The sequence below is a fragment of the Eschrichtius robustus genome, chromosome 5 (genome assembly GCF_028021215.1).
Source record: "Eschrichtius robustus isolate mEscRob2 chromosome 5, mEscRob2.pri, whole genome shotgun sequence".
NCBI classification, from domain to species: Eukaryota; Metazoa; Chordata; class Mammalia; order Artiodactyla; family Eschrichtiidae; genus Eschrichtius; species Eschrichtius robustus.
Genome location: NC_090828.1, coordinates 24574658 through 24595969, shown reverse-complemented (window position 1 = coordinate 24595969; position 21312 = coordinate 24574658).

The following is a 21312-nucleotide window of genomic DNA, read 5'->3' as shown; positions in this document are numbered from 1 at the left end:
GGCTTGTATTGCTATAAACTTCCCTCTTAGAACTGCTTTTGCTGCATCCCATAGGTTTTGGGTCGTCGTGTTTTCATTGTCATTTGTTTCTAGGTATTTTTTGATTTCCTCTATGTATAGCTGATTCACTTTGTTATAAAGCAGAAACTAACACACCATTGTAAAGCAATTATACTCCAATAAAGATGTTTAAATAAATTAAATAAAATAATAAAATAAAATAAATAAAAAATAAATTGCAAATAAGATATCTCTGAAAAAGATAAATATTTAAGATGAGATGAGAATGATGGAAGTTTGGAGATTCTGGAAAAAGGAAATTGAAAAGAGGTTGGCACAATTGGGTAACAAAACAATACCACTGGGGCTAGAGTGTGGTATCCAGATGAAACTTGCACTTAGAGAGTTAGGCAGTAGAAGATCTTTATTGTCCCTAGTAAGTAAATGAACTTTTATTCTAAGTGTACTTGGAACCATTAAGCAGTGGAATGACGTGATTTGCATTGTCAATGATTATTATAACTTCTATGTAGAACTGGCTAATGGGGTGGCAAGGATGGAAGGAGGAATAACACATAGGAGGCTATTGCTGTATTCCAGGGAAGAATTTACTTTGGTAAGTGCAATAGGCAAGTCTACAGAGTGACTCGGACTATGGTGGGGTCAGTGGGGATACAGAGAACTGGATATATTTGAGAAAGTTTTGGCAGTGGACTGGACAGGATTTAATGATGGATTTTGCAAATGGAGGATAAGAAAAATGAAGAGGTAAAGTTTATCTTTTGTTGAATGTCCAACACCTAGAATAATACCTGGCACAAAATTCTTAAAAATTATTTGTTGAATGAATGTATGAAGTTCTTGTCCTGTACAACTAAATCAATGCAGGTGTTGTTTACTAAAATGAAAAAAAACGGGAGAAGTTGTTTTTTGACAGACAATGAGTTTGATATGCCTGTGAGAATTCAGAGTGGACCATTAGAAATATATCTGGAGCTAAGAAAAGAGATCAGAATCCAAGGTATGAGTTTTGGGAGTCACAGATATAATTATGGTATTTAAAGCCAGTGAGCACACACAATGAGAAAAGCAGAGGACTCTAGATTGAGCCTTGAAAAAGTCCAATATTTAGAGGATGGGCAAAGAAAGAGGAGTTTATAAAGAAGACTGATGAGGAGTACCCAAGTAGGGAGGCAACATCCTGGATAGTGCAACATCAAGGATGCCAAGACAGACAGTGCTTTAAAAAGGATGGAGTAGTCAACTCTGCTAAGACATTTACTTATATGAAATATTTAACGTCCATTAGATTTTTGCAACACTGAAATCCTTGATAACCTCTGTGAGAGCAAGGTTTATGAATGATAGAGGCTGAATAGTGAAGGAGGGGTAAGGAAGTGGGAACCACATAAGTGGACAACTCAATTATGTTACATTTATCTGATTCAGACTCTTAGCTAGCATATGCAAATGTTTCTAGAACTCTAGAAACTTAATGTAATGAGATAATATAAGAATGATTATGTATAGTTTTTATTCATTGGGAAGAACAGCTATCCACATTTAAAAACCATTATTTTATTATTTAAAATCAAATCTCAAAAAAAAAATTAAATATCTATTTATGTTCTAAAACAAAATTGCAGATTTTAAAATATCAATCACAAATGCTATTTTTGTCTATTTTTGATGTTGTAACTTGTAGAAAATAATAAAGCGTTAGGGGGTGGAGTAGTAAAAATAGAATGACTGTGGAGTAGAGCATGGCTGCTTATTAGAACGCTTGGCTCAGACTATCACATACGAGAGAAATACACTTACTGAATTTTAAAGATTTCTTCATAGTCACTGAGACTACCACAACTAATACACTGACCTCAAAATAAAATACTTCTTACTTAAACCATTTGTTTATCATATAAAGTGCAAAAAGAATTTAATTTTTTTTTTAATTCTAGAGTTTCTGAGATTTATTTTACCATGAACTGGTTCAATAAATGGTTGGGAAACTTAACTCTGGAGGAAAAGCTACAATTTTCTACTGCTGAGATTCTAGGAGATGCCCTGGTTCCTATCCTTTCTGTGACCTCTCCTCTCCCTCAAGTCTCTCCCCCTATTTTTTCCGCATAAGCTAACTTGTGTTGGCTCCTTGCACTGCCAAAAAATTTAACCAATGCATTGTTTTTAGAAGCAGCCAAGAGAAGAAAAACAGAGAGGCTGCATTCTTTAATACTAGCATTTGGGAAAAGGAATCCTAAGAGACTAAGTGACAACAGTTGTGTTAAGGTCTAAAATTCCTCACACATACACACCAGATGGAGAGCATGAGAAAATGATCAGGAACTGAGGTGACACTGAAAATGAATTAGTTGAATTGATCTTCATGATAGTAAACTTATATTTACTTCCCTCAATTTAGTTAACTTGTTTAATGACTTCTTAATCCACACTTCTAGTTTAAATTTTCATTTAAATGGAAAGATAAATTTTAAAACCGAACTGTTTCCTCTCAGTCTTATCTTGTGGCGTTTTTGTTCAAGTAAAGGCACATCTATAAATAAGAACAGACAAAACAGAATAACACTAAAAAATCCCTTCAACCATGGTTTCTTCAAACAACATCAAAGAATAGTTAAGTGTTACTGAATCAAAATAACTTTTTTTCTGAAGTTCAAAAACAGGAGAAAAATGAATTACCTGAAAGAATTAACCACTCTATTTTACATTCTGCTTGGGTGCAAACACAAACACACACACACACACAAATATCCACGCAAACACACACTCACACATCACACTATTTTAAAGTTCTACTGAAAAAAGATTGTGAATAGTCCAACCTTTCTTTCACTTTCATTCAAAAGATTAGGTTGCTTAAACATAGATGGTAAGAGCAGTACTTCACCAAGATCAGACCACACTTGGAATATTTTGCCTAGTTCTGGACTACAAAATTTTGGCAGACATTGACAAAATACACATGGTTGACGGACTATGTCATGTAAGAACTGATTGATGGGACCAGTGCCATTTAGTCTAAAGAGGGGATATAATAACTATCCTCAAACATTTGTGAGGCCATCATCTGAAAGGCGTCCAGCCTCTCCGGCCCCACAGCAGGTACCCCAGGGAAGTGAGGTCCGAGTACACTATTAGGGCCCTCAGATTCTGGAAACACTTGTTTTAAGACTGCAGCACTTAGAGCTGATGGAGACAAATCAAAACTTGTCAAAGCTTGGACCAGTGCTGGTGTCCATCCAAACAAGGCTCAGAGTGGACTATAAATAAGAATAAATTGAACACAAATGTTGGAGCTCAAATGAAGTCAAAGTTTAAAGTTAAGACAGAGGTGGAGACGCAGAGAAGATGGCGGAAGAGTAAGACGCAGAGATCACCTTCCTTCCCACAGATACAGTAGAAATACATCTACACGTGGAACTGCTCCTACAGAACACCCACTGAACGCTGGCAGAAAACGTCAGACCTCCCAAAAGGCAAGAAACTCCCCCCGTACTTGGGTAGGGCAAAAGAAAAAAGAAATAACAGAGACAAAAGAATAGGGACAGCACCTGCCCAGTGGGAGGGAGCTGTGAAGGAGGAAAGATTTCCACGCACTAGGAAGCCCCTTCGCGGGCGGAGACTGCGGGTGGCAGAGGGGGGACGCTTCGGAGCCACGGAGGAGAGCGCAGCAACAGGGGTGCGGAGGGCAAAGCGGAGAGATTCCCACACGGAGGATCAGTGCGGACCAGCACTCACCAGCCCGAGAGGCTTGTCTGCTCACCCGCCGGGGCGGGCGGGGCTGGGAGCTGAGGCTCGGGCTGCAGTCGGATCGCAGGGAGAGGACTTGGGGTTGGCGGCGTGAACACAGCCTGAAGGGGTTAGTGCACCACAGCTAGCCGGGAGGGAGTCCGGGAAAAAGTCTGCAGCTGCCGAAGAGGCAAGAGACTTTTTCTTCCCTCTTTGTTTCCTGGTGCGCGAGGAGAGGGGATTCAGAGCGCCGCGTAAACGAGCTCCAGAGACGGGCGTGAGCCACGGCTATCAGCGCGGACCCCAGAGACGGGCGTGAGACGCTGGGGCTGCTGCTGCCGCCTCCAAAAATCCTGTGTGCGAGCACAGGTCACTCTCCACACCGCCCCTCCCGGGAGCCTGTGCAGCCCGCCACTGCCAGGGTCCCGTGATCCAGGGACAACTTCCCCGGGAGAACACACTGCGCGCCTCAGGCTGGTGCAACGTCACGCCGGCCTCTGACGCCGCAGGCTCGCCCCGCCTCCTCCGTACCGCTCCCTCCCCCTGCCTGGGTGAGCCAGAGCCCCCGAAGCAGCTGCTCCTTTAACCCCGTCCCATCTGGGTGGGGAACAGACGCCCTCAGGCGACCTACACGCAGAGGCGGGTCCAAATCCAAAGGTGATCCCCAGGAGCTGTGCGAACAGAGAAGAGAAGGGGAAATCTCTCCCAGCAGCCTCAGAAGCAGCAGATTAAAACTCCACAAACAACTTGATGTGCCTGCATCTGTTGAATACCTGAATAGACAACGAATCATCCCAAATTCAGGAGGTGGACTTTGGGAGCAGGATATATTAATTTTTCCCCTTTTCCTTTTTTTGTGAGTGTATATGTATATGCTTCTGGGTGAGATTTTGTCTGTATAGCTTTGCTTTATAATAGCTTTATTTTACTTCACTATATTATAGCCTCTTTCTTTCTATTTTTTCTCCCTTTTACTCTGAGCCGTGTGGACGAAAGGCTCTTGGTGCTCCAGCCAGGATCAGGGCCGTACCTCTGAGGTGGGAGAGCCAACTTCAGGACACTGGTCCACAAGAGACCTCCCAGCTCCACGTAATACCAAACGGCAAAAATCTCTCAGAGATCTCCATCTCAACATCAAGACCCAGCATCACTCAATGACCAGCAAGCTACAGTGCTGAACACCCTATGCCAAACAACTAGCAAGACAGGAACACAGCCCCATCCATTAGCAGAGAGGCTGCCTAAAATCATAATAAGGCCACAGACACCCCAGAATACACCACCAGACGTGGACGTGCCCACCAGAAAGACAAGATCCAGCCTCATCCACCAGAACTCAGGCACTAGTTCCCTCCACCAGGAAGCCTACACAACCCACTGAACCATCCTTAGCCACTGGGGACAGATACCAAAAACAACGGGAACTACGAACCTGCAGCCTGTGAAAAGGAGACCCCAAACACAGTAAGATAAGCAAAATGAGACGACAGAAAAACACACAGCAGATGAAGGAGCAGGGTCAAAACACACCAGACTTAACAAATGAAGAGGAAATAGGTAGTCTACCTGAAAAAGAATTCAGAATAATGATAGTAAGGATAATCCAAAATCTTGGAAATAGAATAGACAAAATGCAAGAAACATTTAACAAGGACGTAGAAGAACTAAAGAGGAACCAAGCAATGATGAGAAACACAATAAATGAAATTAAAAATACTCTAGATGGGATCAATAGCAGAATAACTGAGGCAGAAGAAAGGATAAGTGACCTGGAAGATAAAATGGTGGAAATAACTACTGCAGAGCAGGATAAAGAAAAAAGAATGAAAAGACCTGAGGACAGTCTCAGAGACCTCTGGGACAACATTAAACGCACCAACATTCGAATTATAGGGGTCCCAGAAGAAGAAGAGAAAAAGAAAGGGACTGAGAAAACATTTGAAGAAATTATAGTTGAAAACTTCCCTAATATGGGAAAGGAAATAGTTAATCAAGTCCTGGAAGCACAGAGAGTCCCATACAGGATAAACCCAAGGAGAAACACGCCAAGACACATATTAATCAAACTGTCAAAAATTCAATATAAGGAAAACATATTAAAGGCAGCAAGGGAAAAACAACAAATAACACACAAGGGAATCCCCATAAGGTTAACATCTGATCTTTCAGCAGAAACTCTGCAAGCCAGAAGGGAGTGGCAGGATATACTTAAAGTGATGAAGGAGAAAAACCTACAACCAAGATTACTCTAACCAGCAAGGATCTCATTCAGATATGATGGAGAAATTAAAACCTTTACAGACAAGCAAAAGCTGAGAGAGTTCAGCACCACCAAACCAGCTTTACAACAAATGCTAAAGGAACTTCTCTAGGCAAGAAACACAAGAGAAGGAAAACACCTACAATAACAAACACAAAATATTTAAGAAAATGGGAATAGGAACATACATATCGATAATTCCCTTAAATGTAAATGGATTAAATGCTCCCACCAAAAGACACAGGCTGGCTGAATGGATACATAAACAAGACCCATATATATGCTGTCTACAAGAGACCCACTTCAGACCTAGAGACACATACAGACTGAGAGTGAGGGGATGGAAAAAGATATTCCATGCAAATGGAGATCAAAAGAAAGCTGGAGTAGCTATTCTCATATCAGACAAAATAGACTTTAAAATAAAGACTATTACAAGAGACAAAGAAGGACACTATATAATGATCAAGGGATCAATCCAAGAGGAAGGTATAACAATTGTAAATATTTATGCACCCAACATAGGAGCACCTCAATACATAAGGCAAATGCTAACAGCCATAAAAGGGGAAATCGACAGCAACACAATCATAGTAGGGGACTTTAACACCCCACTTTCACCAATGGACAGATCATCCAAAATGAAAATAAATAAGGAAACACAAGCTTTAAATGATACATTAAACAAGATGGACTTAATTGATATTTATAGGACATTCCACCCAAAAACAACAGAATACACATTTTTCTCAAGTGCTCATGGAACATTCTCCAGGATAGATCATATCTTGGGTCACAAATCAAGCCTTGGTAAATTTAAGAAAATTGAAATCGTATCAAGTATCTTTTCCGACCACAACGCTATGAGACTAGATATCAATTACAGGAAAAGATCTGTAAAAAATACAAACACATGGAGGCTACACAATACACTACTTAATAACGAAGTGATCACTGAAGAAATCAAGGGGAAATCAAAAAATACCTAGAAACAAATGACAATGGAGATACGACGACCCAAAACCTATGGGACGCAGCAAAAGCAGTGCTAAGAGGGAAGTTTATAGCAATACAAGCCTACCTCAAGAAACAGGAAACATCTCGAATAAACAACCTAACCTTGCACCTAAAGCAATTAGAGAAAGAAGAACAAAAAAACCCCAAAGCCAGCAGAAGGAAAGAAATCATAAAGATTAGGTCAGAAATAAATGAAAAAGAAATGAAGGAAACAATAGCAAAAATCAATGAAACTAAAAGCTGGTTCTTTGAGAAGATAAACAAAATTGATAAACCATTAGCCAGACTCATCAAGAGCAAAAGGGAGAAGACTCAGATCAATAGAATTAGAAATGAAAAAGGAGAAGTAACCACTGACACTGCAGAAATACAAAAGATCATGAGAGATTACTACAAGCAACTCTATGCCAATAAAATGGACAACCTGGAAGAAATGGACAGATTCTTAGAAATGCACAAACTGCCGAGACTGAACCAGGAAGAAATAGAAAATATGAACAGACCAATCACAAGCACTGAAATTGAAACTGTGATTAAAAATCTTCCAACAAACAAAAGCCCAGGACCAGATGGCTTCACAGGAGAATTCTATCAAACATTTAGAGAAGAGCTAACACCTATCCTTCTCAAACTCTTCCAAAATATTGCAGAGGGAGGAACACTCCCAAACTCATTCTACGAGGCCACCATCACCCTGATACCAAAACCAGACAAAGATGTCACAAAGAAAGAAAACTACAGGCCAATATCACTGATGAACATAGATGCAAAAATCCTCAACAAAATACTAGCAAACAGAATCCAACAGCACATTCAAAGGATCATACACCATGATCAAGTGGGGTTTATCCCAGGAATGCAAGGATTCTTCAATATACGCAAATCAATCAATGTGATACACCATATTAACAAATTGAAGGAGAAAAACCATATGATCATCTCAATAGATGCAGAGAAAGCTTTCGACAAAATTCAACACCCATTTATGATAAAAGCCCTGCAGAAAGGAGGCATAGAGGGAACTTTCCTCAACATAATAAAGGCCATATATGACAAACCCACAGCCAACATTGTCCTCAATGGTGAAAAACTGAAACCATTTCCACTAAGATCAGGAACAAGACAAGGTTGCCCACTCTCACCACTATTATTCAACATAGTTTTGGAAGTGTTAGCCACAGCAATCAGAGAAGACAAAGAAATAAAAGGAATCCAAATCGGAAAAGAAGAAGTAAAGCTGTCACTATTTGCAGATGACATGATACTATACATAGAGAATCCTAAAGATGCTACCAGAAAACTCCTAGAGCTAATCAATGAATTTGGTAAACTAGCAGGATACAAAATTAATGCACAGAAATCTTTTGCATTTCTATACACTAATGACGAAAAATCTGAAAGTGAAATTAAGAAAACACTCCCGTTTACCATTGCAACAAAAAGAATAAAATATCTAGGAATAAACCTACCTAAGGAGACAAAAGACCTGTATGCAGAAAATTATAAGACACTGATGAAAGAAATTAAAGATGATACAAATAGATGGAGAGATATACCATGTTCCTGGATTGGAAGAATCAACATTGTGAAAATGACTCTACTACCCAAAGCAATCTACAGATTCAATGCAATCCCTATCAAACTACCACTGGCATTTTTCACAGAGCTAGAACAAAAAATTTCACAATTTGTATGGAAACACAAAAGACCCCGAATAGCCAAAGCAATCTTGAGAACGAAAAATGGAGCTGGGGGAATCAGGCTCCCTGACTTCAGACTATATTACAAAGCTTCAGTAATCAAGACAGTTTGGTACTGGCACAAAAACAGAAATATAGATCAATGGAACAGGATAGAAAGCCCAGAGATAAACCCACACACATATGGTCACCTTATCTTTGATAAAGGAGGCAAGCATATACAGTGGAGAAAAGACAGCCTCTTCAATAAGTGGTGCTGGGAAAATTGGACAGGTTCATGTAAAAGTATGAAATTAGAACACTCCCTGACACCATGCACAAAAATAAACTCAAAATGGATTAAAGACCTAAGTGTAAGGGCAGACACTATCAAACTCTTAGAGGAAAACATAGGCAGAACACTCTATGACATACATCACAGCAAGATTCTTTTTGACCCACCTCCCAGAGAAATGGAAATAAGAACACAAATAAACAAATGGGACCTAATGAAACTTCAAAGCTTTTGCACAGCAAAGGAAACCATAAGCAAGACCAAAAGACAACCATCAGAATGGGAGAAAATATTTGCAAATGAAGCAACTGACAAAGGATTAATCTCCAAGATTACAAGCAGCTCATGCAGCTCAATAACAAAAAAACGAACAACCCAATCCAAAAATGGGCAGAAGACCTAAATAGACATTTCTCCAAAGAAGATATACAGATGGCCTACAGACACATGAAAGAATGCTCAACATCATTAATCATTAGAGAAATGCAAATCAAAACTACAATGAGATATCATCTCACACCAGTCAGAATGGCCATCATCAAAAAATCTAGAAACAATAAATGCTGGAGAGGGTGTGGAGGAAAGGGAACACTCTTGCACTGTTGGTGGGAATGTAAATTGATACAGCCACTATGGAGAACAGTATGGAGGTTCCTTAAAAAACTAAAAATAGAACTACCATACGACCCAGCAATCCCACTACTGGGCATATACCCTGAGAAAACCATAGGTCAAAAAGAGTCATGTACCAAAATGTTCATTGCAGCTCTATTTACAATAGCCAGGACATGGAAGCAACCTAAATGTCCATCGACAGATGAATGGATAAAGAAGATGTGGCACATATATACAATGGAATATTACTCAGCCATAAAAAGAAATGAAATGGAGGTATTTGTAATGAGGTGGATGGAGTTAGAATCTGTCATACAGAGTGAAGTAAGTCAGAAAGAGAAAAACAAATACAGTATGCTAACACATATATATGGAATCTAAGGAAAAAAAAAAAAAGGCCATGAAGAACCTAGTGGCAAGACGGGAATAAAGACACAGACCTACTAGAGAATGGACTTGAGGATATGGGGAGGGGGTGGGGTGAGATGTGACAGGGTAAGAGAGTGTCATGGACATATATACACTACCAAATGTAAAATAGATAACTAGTGGGAAGCAGCCGCATAGCACAGGGAGATCAGCTCGGTGATTTGTGACCACCTAGAGGGGTAGGATGGGGAGGGTGGGAGGGAGGGAGATGCAAGAGGGAAGAGAAATGGGAACATATAGTATATGTATAACTGATTCACTTTGTTATAAAGCAGAAGCTAACACACCATTGTAAGGCAATTATACTTCAATAAAGATGTTTAAAAAAAAAAAAAAAAGACAGAGGTGGAGACCTGGCTTAAAATCGGCTCGATATTTAGAACCAATTATCACTTTGCTGAAATTTGATTTTTATGGTTTCAGAAAGAGGTGGTGAGGGAAATCCCCAAGGCCTTAAAGGAATGCTTGGGCTTTGATGGAATAAACTCAACACTTTTTATAAGTTACTAATTACCAGGCATCTTACATGTATAACTTCATTTAACCCACACCACCATTTTAAGGTCACATGCACTGTTATGACTGTCATCCTCATTCTACAGATGAGGCTTAGCTACTACACCACACTACCTCTCTCCAAGGGATTAAACGATTACGTACGACACGTGTGGATAGGAGAACCAGGGCCCTATCCACAGCAGTACAGAGAGAGGCAAGTTTTAAATAATTGTAATTCTCTGTAGAACTTTCTGAAAATGGAAGAAGCTGCCTCAGGATGGAATGAGGTTCCCATCATTTAGTGGGTTCAAGAAGAGCTAAGAGATATGCAGAGAAGTTACGCATTAGGTTAAATAAGAAAGTCTTTAAGGTTCCTTCCCATTTGAAGATTCTAATTCTACAAACGGAGTAAAAGGAGTTAAGTATTTAATTATTTTAAGCAAAGGAATTAGGTTAAGGTAACCTGGATCCAAATCTTAGGCAGTCTATCCACTGCCAGCTGTTTGATTTTGATCGAGTTACATAACATTCTTAAGCACCAGTGTCTTATCTTTACTGATGGAGAGAACAGTATTGACCTCACAAAGGTGTATATAAAATTATGAGAGACAGTATAGGTAACGTGTTAAGCACAGTGTCTGACACACAATGAGCATCACTAAATGGTAGCTGGAGTTCATACAGTTCAACAAATTACACATGGTTTAAATTGTGTCAACAAACAAGAACTTTCATGACTTTTTCATGATTAAGGAGATGTAAACTCTGGCTTCAGAGTGTCTAATTCATCATAAAAGTTGAACCTGAAGAGATCTGGGGTAACGAGGGGAAGAAAGAAGAAAGAAAATAATAAAAGACAGTAGGCCTTTGTGAATCTTCCCATCACTCATCTTGTTCAGTTTCCCTGAGTTACCTAAATGGTAGTTTTCACTGATAAGGTAATCAGATGACACAAAACAATGTGAAACAATGTGGAAGCACCACAATGAGAACCAAAATTCTTCCAGCCAGAAATTAACATCAGGACTGATAGTGTATGACAGCAAGATATTTTCAATTTTTTAATAAAAATCTTGTTCCAGGAAGAAATCATCTTATTATTCTATATCAATTTTGATCATCCCTTTTTTTAATTTCCTTTCTTTTTTCTTTCCAGGATATCTGTAATCACAGAATCAGCCTTTGCCCTGAATTTTTTTTTTTAAAATTGCAACTTGAGGGAAGGGAGGTATAGAGATCTGATACGCAGGAAATATGAAGTAAAACACTTCATTATTAAATACCATAAAAAAAAGAATTACAAAGGAAACAATACAGCAACCACTCAATCCACTGATGTTAAAGAAGGATTCCAAAAATGCCTGTCTTTGTAGATATTTAAACAAAATCAAATATAATAAGGAAACCCAAGCAGCCAGCTGAGAATAAATGTTTAATTTGGAAAGGGGAGCTGGGTAGCAAGTAGTTTTCAGCTACAACTAATTTTAATATGTACCCTGAGATCTCTGGAAAAGATTTAAAGGTACATCCTTGGAATTATACAAAAAGAGTTCAATTTATTCTGTTTGACCATAGTGAACAAATCAAATTCTAAAGCACAGAGGGGCTTCATTCTGATAGGCCTCCAGGGTAGTAGTATGGTCACTGACTTAAGATGTCTACTTGTGTTGGAATTTTAGGAGAGATGAACAGTTTAGAAACCCTCTTTGGGTGGTTGTAATAGAGTTTATGACTTTAGAGGCTCTCAGTCAATGGAGATACTATAACAATCCATTATAGTTCATTGAACCTCCTCTGCTCTGTATGTACACTTGGTTATTGTTGAGTTTCTCAAATGAGTGTCCTCAGGGACACCAGCTAGCCCTGCAGACCATTCTCACTGGCCCAGGTCTATACTGACAGGACATAGTTTACTTTTGACAATTTAGAAATCATTATTTAATCAAATTGAAAAATTCATAACATTGAAAGAAAACTATAAAAAGAGTATCAAATAGGAATGTGTTTACTTGTAAATACCAAAAATAGTAAGTATAGGGACTATAGAAAAAGGAGGGTGTTATTTATCTCACCATCTGAGGGTCAAACCTAGGTATCTAGGGCTAGCGTAGCAGCTAAATGATGGCATCAGGAATCTCGGCTCTTTAAATTTTTTACAATCCTTAAAAAGTGGCTTTGTTACTGTGGCTTAAAGATGGCTGCTGTACCTCTGGACATCACATCTTAATTCCAGACAAGAAGAAGAGGTAAGAGCAAAGGAGTCTTGGTGGTTCAACCTACCCTTTTTTATCAGCAAAGGGAAAATCCTTCCAAGAAGGCCCAGTCACAAATTTTCTACTTATATCTCATTGGTCAGAACTGTGTCACAAGGCTACTCCTGGCTGCAAGAGAGACTGAAAGTTGTATATTTAGCTGAGTCTATGAGTGCGCTGAAGAAAAATTTGGAATATTACAGCTAAAGAAGTAAAGTATACTGGCAGACAACTGGCAGTGTTCACCACAGGGAGAAGTCAATATATAGAAGCATTGTTTAGGGTCAATCCCTGGTTTTAAACCACACTTGATCACTATTATTAGGTTATGGAGGAGAAAAGACTACTAGTATGACTGTGATATATGCAGAGGTAAATATACTAAAAGAAAGCATATAAATCTTCCACTCAATCTTCTACTCTTACACTTAAAGCTGTGATATCAATGTAGGCTGAACATTAGAATCACTTGAGGAAATCTAGAAACTACTGATGTTTGGGTTCCACTCCCAAGAAATTCTGATTTCATTCACTGAGTTAGGGCTGCACGTTAGGATTTTTTTAATATTCCCCAGGTGATTTTATCACACAACTAATGTTTAGAACCACTGACTTAAGCCAATCCTAGAAAATTTATAGCTGCCTTATAATACCGCAGTCACCTGAAGATATACTTGGAAAGCTGGCTTTTCCTTTGGGGCCTTTGTATACAACAGACTCAACAAGTACTTTGGGAAGCCATCTTTCTGAGCAACGTGAGTCACCTTGATGCACTGATGGGTTAATGCCCTGTCCGCTCTCTGTATGTATCAACAGCTTCAAAAAAACACTGTAATTCCTGCTAACCCCATAATCACAAAGGAGAACAGTCTGGTTGGGTCCTGCTTTCCTTTAAGAATAAGAGGTGTTTCCTGTTATGTTTCAATTGTGGGCATGGCTAGACTTTCCACCAAAAAAACCCAAAAAAACAAAAAACCCTCCCACTATCTCCTTCTATCTAAAAGATCTCAACAGCTGATCTAAACAGGTGTTGGAGAGTTTCCCACACATTCTGATAGAAGTAGGCAAAGAAAGATTGAAAGGCATTTTAGGAGACACCATCACTGAGAAAAGGAAGGCCAAAACTAAGAGACTTAGATGGAGGCAGAACTATTATAAGAAATAAGACACGGGCTTCCCTGGTGGCGCAGTGGTTGAGAATCTGCCTGCCAATGCATGGGACACGGGTTCGAGCCCTGGTCTGGGAAGATCCCACATGCCACGGAGCAACTAGGCCCGTGAGCCACAACTACTGAGCCTGTGCGTCTGGAGCTTGTGCTCCGCAACAAGAGAGGCCGCGACAGTGAGAGGCCCGCGCACCGCGATGAAGAGTGGCCCCTGCTCGCCGCAACTAGAGAAAGCCCACGCACAGAAATGAAGACCCAACACAGCCAAAAATAAATAAATAAATAAAATTTAAAAATAAATAAATAAAAATAAGACAAACACGCATACTTATACACACATATAGGCTCATATGTATTAAACCTCAGGTGCACAGCACTAAGTTAATCGTTGCCTTTAGTTCATAAAAACATCATTGTCAGGCATGGTCTTTTCATTTAATTTTATTATTTTATTTGTTTTTAAGCAATAAAATTTACACTCATAAGATAACCCAAGATCTAGACTACTACTAGTTATTTAAATTTATGTGTTACTTCTCTATTCTTGCCACTCCTCTTACACAGAGATTACTGCCATTCTGAATTTTATTTTATTTATAGACTTATTATTTAAATAGGTATGCCTAAGTATTGTTTAGTTTTGTTTGCCTTGTGAACTTCTGAAAAAGGGAACCTTCTGGTACTTGCTTTAGGACTCAACCTAATGATACTAAGATTGACGCACAAAGTTGCTGTGTATTAAGTGGTTTTCACTTTTATACAGTAAAATGAATGTACCACTATTTATTTATTCATTCACATATTAATGAGTATTTGGGCTGTTTCCAGTTTTTATATTACCAACAGTGCTGCCATGAACATTCTTTTCCATGTCTCATATTGTCCTTAAGGACAATTACAGTATTTGTTCATTTTTATCCTCATTATCCAAGGTTTTGTCACCTAGTGGAAACTCAGAGAGGAAAAAAATATATATTTCCATTTACTTCCAACTTAAAAGAAAATAAAACTATGGGCTAACAAAAGATGCTGTATTCATGGAAACTCTGACGTGGTACAAATAAAAAGAAAGACTACTGGAAGCCTGAAAAGTGAAAAAAAATCAATCAGGGTAATCTGTATTCTTGTCTTGTGGTTGTTAAGATACAGTCCCATGCTAAATAAATAACCTTATACATAAATATTCTCATAAATATATGAGAATAACCTTGAAATCTTTTCAAACATTTCCCTCTCATTAACTTCTAAGAGTCTTTGGCATTAATGCAAATTTGAAGGACTGTCACATTCCCATGCCTGTTCTGCACTTATTGTACAAGTACATCCAGGAGGTCATAGAAACCTGGAAAGTACTTTATTAAACCATAGGAAAACCCTCTTGTTAATCCTAATACAATTTAATGTGCTGCCACTGGTCTTCATTTAATTCAATTTTTTTCTTGACTGGTTTTTGTTCTATACCATCTATAGTTTTATGAACCTCTGCCATGTGAAACAATTTACATCTGAATTCTCAGCAAGCTCACAGTGAAAGCTTTTCACTTTTATACCTTCCTCCTTAGAGACTGAACAACAAATTAGCTTCCTTAAAGTACCTATGTCTATACACAAATACAAATATGCACACATATTCTTGATTGAATCACTTAGTGGCCTAACCCATTAGAAACCATGGAATTCTTTTTTCCCAATATACAACATTTCCAATCATGTTAGGTTAACAGGAAGGAAGAACCATGTGACTGAATGCTACCAGTATATTGCTAGGGAAAGGGAAACTACTTCTAAGTTGTTGGCATTTAAAAATGTATATTTTCAACAACTGTTAAAAATAAAAGCTAACTTGGGAATTCAAATGTCAAGGCTCCAAGAATGATGCCGCGAGGGAACACAGTAGCTCTGTTTTCATTACCGTCAGTAGATATTCTCTCAGTCTCTAAAAAGAAACAAGGTTGGATACCTCAATTTTAGGTAAGACTTAAAAAACTATTGCCCTTTGTTACATTAATTTATACCTACCAGTTGGAAGCAAATTGTGTCAGCTATACTTCAGAAAATACCGTTTCTTTTCATCAAATGTTCATCTTACTGTAAAGGGAAATCACTTTAAAAAAAATCAAGAAACTTCTATATATTCATTTTTAAAACACAGAATCCTTTTGAAATTGGGCAATAAGAAAACCAGACATAAACATTCTGAGAGAATTAAATTACCCACTTGTACTTCCTAGTACAAAGTTTTTAATATTTAATGCTGACATACAGATAGTATTCTCTTCTGCTTTTTTAAGGGCCAGCGATGTAGGAATAATTCTTCCTAAGAAGGATATTAAGTTATGTACTTTTGTGATACTCAAAAGTCTTGCACTTGCAATAAACCTTGCCAAAAAAATAAACACAAAAACAAAACAAACAACAAACAAACAACCAGGAAAAAGAAAGGAACAGTCACATTTGAGTCCTATTAGAGGGATTTAAACTTTTTTAACTTGATAGTGTTTTGCAATAGCTAGTGTCCCTCCATTTGATTATCTGAGATAATGTGCAGATAGGAATTGCCTGTCTCCTAATAATCACTCATTAAATGACAGGTATTGTTACCATTTGTTGAGTACTTATAATGTACATTATAATTTAAGTTTGTCTTTCCAGATACCACTATAGGACACACCTATTATATCTTGTTTATATAAAACAAGAAACTGAGGCTCAGAGACATACACTGCCCAAAGCCTCACAGCCTAAAAGTGGTCCAAAGTCATATTAAAAACTCTAGAGCCCTAACACAAAAGAGATTTTAGTGCTTTCCCTATACACATCCATGATATGCTGAAAATTAAAATTCTAGGCTATAAAATAAGTGTTCGTTCAAAAAAATCTTATGTTTTCAAGATGATTTTTTCCCTTAAATATCAAATTCTTTCATTTGGGAGGTGAGATTGAGTCTGGACTTTGGATTCAGATGTTTGAGTCTAAATTCCTGCTCTGCTGCTTCCACTTACTCATTCCGTGACTTGGACAAGAAAAAAACCTCTTGGTGCCTTTGTTTCCTGAGGGTAACAATAGTATATCTTTATAGGACTTCTGAGAAGGTTAAAAGAGTTAACCTATATATCAAGCGCTTAGAGTAGTACCAGGCACATGGTAAGCCTTGAATAAGCATTAGCTATTATTAGGAATTTTTACATTTTGTCTGATGTTTGAGGGACCCGGCTTTTCCCATGCCCCCAACCAGGTGCATGGTCTGCCTGTTTATAATCCACCTGGAGCACCGATCTTGCATGCAGCCATTTGGTCTTAGCTGATCTACTAGTAGCTGAATATTTTGAGACACAGGAACTCAGGGGCTGTGGAAGACTCATCATCACATTTCAGGAAACTAAAGACTAAAGGTGAGATTAGGAAGTGAAAGAAGACAGGAGTTGGGTTGAGGTTGACACTTTCCCAGGGTGGAGAGAAGCAACAGGTGAGGACACGATAAAGGACTTTCAAGACATTTCCTTGAACTTAAGAGTTCCAATATGACTTTTCACATCCATCCTGAAATTTAGATCCTCTGATACCAAACCCTCCATAGGTGTCTAGTTGTTCAAGCTCTGGAACAAATTCTCATAAAAGTAAAACATTTCATTTATGGTGAAGGAAAAGATTAGGATAAACAAGGAGATGAGGGTGAAAGATGCTAACTTGTTCAATTCATCTGTTCAATCTGTCTGGTAGAACTACGAACCCCTTACCCCCCCACCCCTGTACCCACCCTTCAGGCCACTGTATACAACTAGAAGTAGACTAGGGTGGAGGAAAGAACAAAATAATAAGAGGCTTCTTTTAGCTTCTTCAAGGCTGAGTTAGATAGTATCTGTAGGCATTCAAATTTATTTTTCAAATCAGGTCAGTGGACCAGTGAAGGTAGAAGGTAGATGAAGAGTTAAATTATATAACTTTTCCACCAGCTCTCCATGTCAGGCACCCTGACCTCCAACAGCATCTCTCCAAAACACTACTCTTAAAGCACAGGCTCCAATTACTTATTACTTCTGAGAGCTCTAACTCATGGGAGTGATGGATCAACAGACCAAACAGCAAAGCGACCCTCTTGCTTGAATTTCTGTTAAGAGACGTGTAAACATCTATGTATCTTGGGAAGAAATACCCTGACTCTGGGTATGTGTAAGTAAAGCACACATAAGTTCCCAGCTACAGAATCAGAACTATATGTGGGGATGGAGGGGTATTGGTGCAAAGACACAGGGTGGTAAAACCCACTGAGAGAAGAAAGAGGCCTTGAGAACTCACAAGAGTCACCTTTCTAGCTGAAGACATCAGAGCACGAGGCCTTCTGAATAAAATGAAGCCTTCTTCTGTTATCTATAAAACCATGATGTTAGTGACATTGTAAGGAGAATATTTTGCTTTCAGCACTGCTGATATCAGAATATTTATTACCTTTCTATTATTTATTGACTGTCCCATTGGCTATATATGCTTGTAATTGGAAGAATACAAGTTGATCCAATAGAAATAATTTTCCAAATTACTGGCACAGCTAAACCCAGGAATGATACAGTACAAAATGATATTAGGAAAACACTTGATCACTGGTATCAAACACTCACTCTAGCAAGCTTGTAGTAAAAGGGACATTCTATACAGTGAACACAGAAGTGCTTCAGACTATCCACAGATAGAATAAAAACTAATCTCAATTAGAGACTTGAATGAGAAAATGGAAAATTCTCAGGAATCCAAGAAGTATGTCTTTCTTTTACCACAACTGGTTGATTCTTCTCTCTCTAATGACTGTCTTTGCCTCTCTAATTATTTGGTATAATGTCTGTCTTACATTTGCAAGTTTCCATGTTCCAGATCCACAGAGAGTGAACGGCTCTCTCTTAGTCCCAACACCAGCTTCTGGAAACAGAATATGGACATCCCAGCTTGAGTCTGATGTGACCTCTGGTCCAGTAGGTTATGGACTGAGAGGAGAAAGTGTTGAAATCACACACATACATGATATCTCTCTGACTTAGGAAAGTGTGCCTTAGAAAAGAGAGGGGGAAATAAATAACTCATTGGCAAAACAGACCAGCTAAAATTGTTAGCAATGACGGTAATGATGTTGTTGGTGGTGGTGGTGATGATGATGATGACATGACGTTTAAGAATTCAAGCGCTCCATAAAGTTTCACAACATATTACCCCTTAAGCCTGCAATTTAACTCCTGAGTTTCTATTCAAGACAAATGAATGGACATTCTACCAAAAGACATAAACAAAAATGTTCACAGCAGTTCTATTTATAAACGATGAAACCTGGAAGCAACCCAAATGTCCTTCAACAATACACTGAATAAATTGTGATATAATCACAACAGATGTCTGAAGATATTTAAGAACATCTCTGAAACTATAGGACAATGTGTTTAAAATCTCATCAGTGAATTGGAGGGAAAAAGTTTTCTAAATAATATAAAAGTAATTGATAGTACTTTTCCTCTCTGCCTGGCTCTAAATGTTTTACATTTATTTAGACCTCACAACAATTTTCACAGAAATTCCATTTTACAGATGAGAAAACTGAGGCACTAATTACTTGCACAAATAAGTAGTAGGACCAGTATTTGAATCCAGTTGAGATTCAGTCAGAGTTGGGATGAGTTTGGAAGATTTCTACTTTGTACTTCCATCTACAGTTATGGTTTCATCTAGTAGTATGTGACATCATGGGGAGTGAAAAGAGTTCTTATTTTAATACATAAAAAAATCCAAAAGACAGCCAGTAATAACTGGTCTCTCTTTTCCCAAATTATTCCAGACTCAACATAATGCTTTCCTTTCAAGGACTGTATGCAGGGTCTTAGGACACAAATGTTTAGGAACAGCTAATGTGTCACCCAGAGTCATGGGGAGATGACTGCTATGCCTGGTGGCCACTGGGTGTACCAAGCTGCAATATTCTAGATGCATGAAAATGTATGCATCCTGTCCATTCTACTAGGGACAGATATAATTAAGGAACTAATTAAAGTGCATAAATATAATCATTCTGCTTATTTTAAATTTTCAGATAATAAATATATATATGATTTTTCATCAACATACAAAAATATGTATGTTGTATTTCAGAAAATTTTTTATTTTTGAAAATAGTTTTTAATATAACTATACATACTTTAAAAATCTGTCAGGAAATAAGGAAATATTTCAAGAAAGTGTGTGACGTTACTGATGCTTAGTACCCTCTTTGGGGCAAAGCATTGTGTAGTTTCCTATCTGTAATTCTGCACTGCTTTACCATCCACCTCAGGCCGACTGATCTTTCTCTCAGCCTCACCCTGACTTAGGCATTCAGCTCCTTTTAGTTGCACTTGAATTGAACTTGGGCTTTTTAGGTCAAAAGACCCACAGGGCATTTAGACCCTTGATGTTGCCAAGATCCTGGGACAGTTTTATGTTAAAAAGGTTGGCATCTCTTCCTCCACCTTGACGAGCAGTATCAAAGGGTCTTTGGGGCTTTCTCCTGGTCCCAGGAGATGGAGGAGAAAATAATCTATCCAACATATACAGACAGGTAAATAGACACAGCTTCATATACATCATGTTTAGTGTATTATCAATCACTTTACTTCAAACATTCTTGTAAAAGATTGTGCTTAAATAAATTTCAAAATTACACAAAACTGTTATCTATACACTTATCACCTTCTACTTTGGTAAATGTGCCTTCTACTCTCTCTCTCTTGCCTCATTCAAAATGTTTCATGTCACGATACCTCAAAAATGTTTGACATCTCTTTTAATTCTGTGTGGTCACTAAATTGAACAATATTCCATTTCACTTAAGCCCAAAATACTGACCTCTCCAGCCATTATCTTGGAGTGAAGCCACTCTTCAAATGTATGTGCATTGTTAGAAGCCATGCTTTTGCTTCTCACTCATCATTTAGCACTCTGGACCATGCACACAATACAAGAAAAACAGGAAAGTCTGCATAAGACTCAATCAAGCACAACATGTCAGTGGAAATATTTTCAAATTCAAACTACCAATCACTGCTGGATATGACTTGTTGACACCCAGTCCCATCCCTGCCTTCTGAGCTCGCCTCCTGAGCTTGCAGCAGTATAAAGCCTGCAGACTACATTTCCAGATTCTTTTGCCAGCAAGGATCCAGTGAGAGAAGATCCTTCAGTGAGAGAAGCTTGTGTGAGAGCTGGAAGGCAGAAAAGAAAGAGAAACCCTTGTTCTCAGGTTGCAGTTGGGGCAGGTGTGGTCTGGTCAGAGGGCTCAGGAGCTTTTGCCCAAGGCTTTGGGTCATTTCCTGAGATGTACGCATGTTGGTTGCTACAGGCA